Source organism: Accipiter gentilis, chromosome 5 (genome assembly GCF_929443795.1).
Source record: "Accipiter gentilis chromosome 5, bAccGen1.1, whole genome shotgun sequence".
NCBI lineage: Eukaryota > Metazoa > Chordata > Aves > Accipitriformes > Accipitridae > Astur > Astur gentilis.
The window spans coordinates 46,968,310-46,974,662 of NC_064884.1; positions in this window are offsets into that span (position 1 = coordinate 46,968,310).

The following is a 6,353-nucleotide window of genomic DNA, read 5'->3' on the forward strand; positions in this document are numbered from 1 at the left end:
CCAAAGGCTCAGAGAGTGGTAGATGAAGGCAGTGGGTTTTGGGAGTCAGAGTCCTCTTCTGCTAGGCTGCTCCAGCTGTATGCAGCAATAAAGCAGATTAGATAGGCGTATTTTTGCATAGTGGCAAGTCTGATTGGGCAGGCTGCTCTTGCTGCCTTTGTCTCTTTGTGCTTCTGAGTCAATATTTCCTTATCACCTCAGTTTAGTAACATTTTCCCTGTAAATCTTACTTTACCCAGTTCAGTTTGTGTTCTGCTGTGGTACTTTTTCCACGGTATTTAAGCTGCAGATTTAAGAGGGACAGTTCTGGCGAGTCACTGCTCTGGAGCGTCAGTGTGGGTGAAGTGCTGCCATTTGCGGGGAGCTGATGGGGATGTGCCATTGCACATGCTCAGGCCAGGCGTTCGCAGCTGGCACACTGTGAACTTGCAGATCTGCAATCCCCAGCACAGCATGGCAGCTGGCTGCTGCTTACTGGGTATGGGTCACTGGCGTGGGCTAGCAAGGGAAGCGTTAGCCAGAGAAAACAATAAATTTTCCCAGTGGAAGTGGTGCTCACTCCTCCAGCCTGTTTTTCAGCAAGCTCCCCAAATGTGGGCTTTCGCTGCACAGGAGCACGCTGAGGTGCTGGGGCCTTCTGAATGGTGGTGACTTGTGATTCACAGCCAGAGGTAGGCACAGGCCACCGAGGAAACTGTTCTCATTATCTCTCCCCCAGATGCTCAGCTTTCCAATAGCCCTGCACCTCACCCTGAGCTCCCTGCCTGCTTTTTTGCAGCCTCCTACTGCTCCTCCTGAACCTCTGGCAGGGCGGCGAGGAGGATGTGCCCACAGCAGGAGCAGTGCCAGCCTGCCCTGTGCAGCTCTTTGTTCTACCTCCCTCTCCTCCACTCCCCAAGACACTGAAACAACAAAGAGGCAGGAGATAAGAAAGCCTGGCTGTGATTTGCCAGTCAGTAGTCAGCTGCCTGTGGGAGCTCGGCTTGGACCCCAGGGCTTATTCAGGATGGACCCCGGCAGGGCCAGGCCCACAAAAGCCTTCCCTCACCCTGTGAGGCTGCCTGCGACCCCGACCCCGCTCGGGGCCGGCAGCTGACTGCCTGCTGTGGGATGTCTCTACACCTGGCCGCAGGTGAAGTGCTCAGAGCCGTTTCCCACTCAGGCCTTGACCTGGTGCCGCTATCTCCCTGCTTCTGCTCTGCTGGTGCTGCCCATGGTCCCTGAGACCACCCGCTCCCAGGCCACCCCCAGCTGCAGACCAGTGCAGGGGGTTGGCTCTGGAGGGGGCTGTGGGGCTGCAGTAAGACCCCACAGGGTGCCAGGGCCCACAGTGATGTTTTCAGGGCTGTATATTTTGGCATCCTGGATCTACAGCAAGTGTTGACCTCAATCCATCTGTCTGGGTTTGTTGGGAACTCGGGAGAAAGATTCCTGCTGCCTCTGTTCTGCCTTTTTCTCACCTGTGTCTGCGGAGTGTTGGATTGCACACAGAGGTAGACACAGACGAGATCTCCCAGCTGCATCACATGTACCAGGAATGCTGTGCCTCCCGGATGACACCGTGCCTGTATCACAGTAAATTACATTTAGATTTGACAGGTAGAGCAGCGGGTGGAAGAGATCTGACACAACGCCTCAGACATACCTGCCACTCACAGCCATAGTTCCCTGCACTGCTGTTTTGATCACAGAAACAATGGAGGCGATTGTCAAGTGGTAACTGATGCTCAGCGAACGTCAGTTCACTTCTCATGGTGACAGCAGACTGAAGAAATCCTCCCAGAACAGAGTATCATTCCCACAAAGAACACTGCCTTAGCTGGGCTAAGACTGCTCCAGCATCTTCCCCTGCACAAACCCAAACAGCAGAGGCTGAGGAAGCGCAGCACAAGCAAGCAGCATGGTTAATGCAAGGCTGGATTCCAGGTGCGCACAGAACAGCATCCAACCATGTCCCCCTCTGGAGGCCTGCACCTTCTCTACTGCGGTCCTTGGAGAAATCCTGTGAAATGAGAATCCTTGTCTTTAAGTTCAACCTTCCATCACAGCATCAATAATTTACTGACAATTACTGTCCCAAAATAACCGGCTTAGCACATCCACATGCTGTGCATCCACTAGAAGCCGATTATTTGTTCAGCATGTCTTATCTCACTGAAAACACACAAACTTCCCTTCAGTGTGCTCATCGTGGCTTTCAAGGGACTAAGTAACCATATGACATGCAGGACCAGGTAGCATCATGTGTGTGTGTGTGTGTGTGTGTTGCAATGGGAGACAGTTTTCTCTGCACCATTGAAAACTCTGCTGCAGCTCAAGGGTCCCAGTTCCTGGCAAGTCCCTGCACTGCTGCGCACCAACAGTGCCAGCAGCTCGCCATTCACCCGGCTCACCCCTGGCACGTAAGCTGCTTTGCAAGGAAAAACAAGCATGGTACTGAAACGCAGCAGGGCGCAGCAGTGGGGCAGCTAAGCCCGAGACCTTCCCCTGCACCCAGCCCAGCTGGAGCAGCCCCCGAGGGAAGCCCCATCCCTCAGACTACAGCAGGGACCTTTCCACCGGCCTGCAGCCCCACCGGGTGTAAGGGAGGGACCCAGCCCAGCTTGGGCACACACAGCCCATAGGATGCTGCCTCACTGTGTTGGGCTTGCTTAAAGGAAGACTTTAAAAAGAAAACTGTTTTTCCCCAATTTGTGTTTGGGATACGCAATTCATGTTGGAAATTAAATGGAAAAGAAACTGAAGTTTTAAGGGTTCATTTCTGTTCATTCCCTGCCTGCCCCATCTCCATGCCTCTCCGCATGAGAAAGAATTGCAAAACTGAAAATACTTAATTTTGATGAGTGATTTCAAACATGAAGGTGGTGGAGATCCCTCCTACTGCTGGAGAAACCATTTCCATTGAGCACCTCTGCCAGGAAGCATCCAGCTGGGCTCGCTCTGTTCGCCCCAACAGCTAGTGCTGTGTGCTGGAGCCGTGGCCGTGCTGGCGCTGGCAGCCCTGGCAGAAGGGGCGTGATGGGACCGACTGTGTGCGTGCTGCACTGTCCCCACCCGGAGCGAGGCGAGGGGAAGGCCAGCGCAGCAGTGGAAGCTGCATTTCAAGTAGCTGGATCCGGTGTGGGAGGGGATGTGTGTGGCGAGGAGGTTTCCACACCCAAGGGGACAGAATCGGAGAGCCAGCCATTTTCCTCCTCCCACCCTGACCCTCTTTGTGTGCCTTCAGTGCTGCAAGTCCCTGCCCCTCCAAAGAGCCTCTTGTTCCCCGCAGGAGAGCGATCAGCCTGCAGCCAACCTGTGGAGTCCCCCAAGCCGCCCACATGTCTCGCCAGCTGGTGCTGGGCCTGATAAATCCTAAGGAGAGTTGTCCTGAGAGAGAGGGGAAAAAATGGAGCTGCTCGCCTCCTGAGGAGTGTTGCAGAGGCTCCAGATCACTTTCTTGATACAGAGAAATCCACAGCAGTAATTGAGGTATTGTGCCTCCTCAGCCTGTAACACACATGCTCCGACTGCAGTCTTTCCAGCAGAAGCCTTGTCAGTTGAATGCCTCCTTGCTTTAATCCCCGAGATTGCTGAAGGATGCTGCTCTCATCTGATAGCATTTACGGACTGTTATAATGAGCTTTGGCTTGCTGAGATAAATTAAATTGCTCACCCAGAGGTGCAAACTTCATTAATGCCAGCAGTGAGTCAGATCAGCGTTATTCTAACACAGAATGTAAACCGGCTGGACACATGAAAGGGGATTTGGCTGGGATTTTTTTTCTCTTTCTTTTAACCTTCCTAATTGCTGTTCATTTGTATCTTCTTGCTGCGTGTGTTCAAACTCTACTGCTTCTCCATCTCTTCATCTTCTAGGGGAAACCATCAAATAACACGCCATTCAGGACTGAATGATTTAACTGCTCAGTGTTAACAGTTAGCAATACTCTGCAGTTTTGCCTGGCCGGTTTCTAGCTCTTTCACATATTTGACAAGTCCAAGAAGATACTTAAGACTAGATCTGATGAGAAATTAAAGTGTGTCCCTTATTTCTGTCCCAGTTTAGAGGCCTACCAGTGGAAATAAGATGTTGCAGACTGAGATAAATGGCACAGAAAAGATAGGTATGAAGTTAACAATGCACACACCGTAAAAATCCAGAGAGTGTCACTGCATAATGTGATGGGCATGAGCTCTGTCTTGTGTCCTCAGGGGTGACACTCATGCACCTCTCATTAGGTACATGCGTGCATGTTGCAGGGGGCATGGCCATATGACAGAGTACAGCAGATTCCTCACTTGTTACATTCACCTGTTTCAGCAGGTCTAAAATTAGCTCAAGAGCCTGTGACTGGCTGTAGGGGACCAGACTTTGAGGCTCTGTGCAGGCACAAAAAAGATGTCACAGATTCCAGGTTTCAGGCTGTGGGTCCTTCGGTAAAGGTTGGTTTCTCCCAGTACATTTCCCTAGTACAGGTCCTGAGGATGTCTTCTAGTTTCCTTGTACAGGAAATAACACAAATATAACACAATAAAGTTCATTCATAATAGCAATCAAAAGCCCTGAGAGCATGGATCAGTAAGGGAGGATCTAGCCACTGGAGAAGCATTTTCAGGAGCAAATGTGTGGGAGCCATCTGTCGCCTCACCATACGTGGTGATAGTCACAGCATGTCTCTCTCTGCATCCTATTCTGAAAATTTACACCGTGACTGTAGGTTGCCTAACATATTTTGCAAGTGTTGCCTGCCAAAAGGTGCATTGCACCAAATGGGACACAAGGCTCAGCAGTGACAGTGCCCCAAGTGGCTCTGAGCAAAAGGCACTCAGCTGCTTTCCCTCCCCAGGGGAAGTCAAACGCGGGTCTTGAGTATTCAGCACAGAAAGTTGCCTGCTTCCTCTAAAGCAGGGGCACAATAATCTGTTGGTTGGAGGCAAAAAACTAATTCCTGTTGAGAAATATGGTGAAAAGCTTTCAGAAGAAAGGGTATTGGCCAGGGGAGCAGCTTGCTCCAGGTGACAGCTATGGCCACCCAGTGCTCCTTTACCTGCAGTCACAAGCTCAAGGAACTTTTCTTTCTGTTCCTCCACATAAAAGCTGGGCAACATGCACACATATAAGGCGGCCAAAAAACCCTACAGGGCTTACAAAACATGACACAGTGCTACACAAGCTCCTTTCCCTGGGGAGGCTGGAAGGAAACAAGCGTGTGACAGTTACTCATCACATTGCTTAAGGCAAGACTGGGAGGCACAGAGATGCTGCAGCAATAGGCATCGCAAAGCTACAGAATGAGGAACTGACTGACAACAGTTTCCTGGCCTATATAATGCAGGAGTCAGACCAGGTGAGGACGTGAGCTACGCTACTGTGATTCCAGGACAGCCTCATCGCCTTGGCTCTGGGGTGTTGTCTGGTATTTGATGATAAGATGAGGGGGGACCTGAATTCTCATTTGACCAGCTGAATGTGCCAAGGACACACCCTCAGCCCGGCTTGCACATGGCCCCTGCCCTGAGGGTGCATCCTGAGGTACCACTGGGTACCTGTATGGCACCATGCCTTGCACCACATCTCTGTTCGTTACTCATCCGGACTTCATGCACAGCACCAATATTTATATGTGAAAAATGACTGTGATTTCAGCAAAAACAAACTGCCCCCTCAGTCCATTAATAAAACCTGTTTCACTGCCAAAACATTTTAATTTCCACTTCTTCAGACTTGCTTTGTGTTCATTGTCTCTATTTTTGCTGCATTTTGTCACAGCCAGCTTGTCTCTGACAAATGAAAGTTTGCCATTACGGTAAATCTTTCTGCAGTGTGGCCAGCAAAATACGAGCAGTAGAGAAGCCTCTCCTTTTTCAATAATCCTGCTAATTAAAACCACTGCCTGTACTTTCTAGATGCACTGTCTGTACTCAGGGAGGAATGGAAAGCAGAAATCGCTGCCCTCTTTGCAGGAGGCTGCGCAGCCAGGCCTGGGGTGGTGCAGCCTCTACGACAGACGGGTCTCCTGCCCTCGCCGATGTAACCTGGCGGCGGGCGTCGGAGCTACGGGATTCTTAAAACTCGCGCAGAGCTGGCTAAAACGCGGGGTGTTCCCATTTCTGCCAAATTCCTCAGGGGAACGAGCCCCGTTCCCTCAGCAGTGCCAGGCCTGGAAGACCCCGGTGGGCAGGGGGCATCCCCCGCGCAGGGCAGGAACCCGTCCTTGCGGGTCGTTCTCTCCCGCCCGCGCTGCTCGGCAGCCCGCTGCCGGAGGGCGGGTGCTGGGGGGCGCCGGCCGGGTGCGGGCGGAGGCCGCCCCGGGCCTCCGGACCGGGTCCTCTGGGCGGCGATGCGGTGGGAGGCGCCGGGCGGGTGGGGG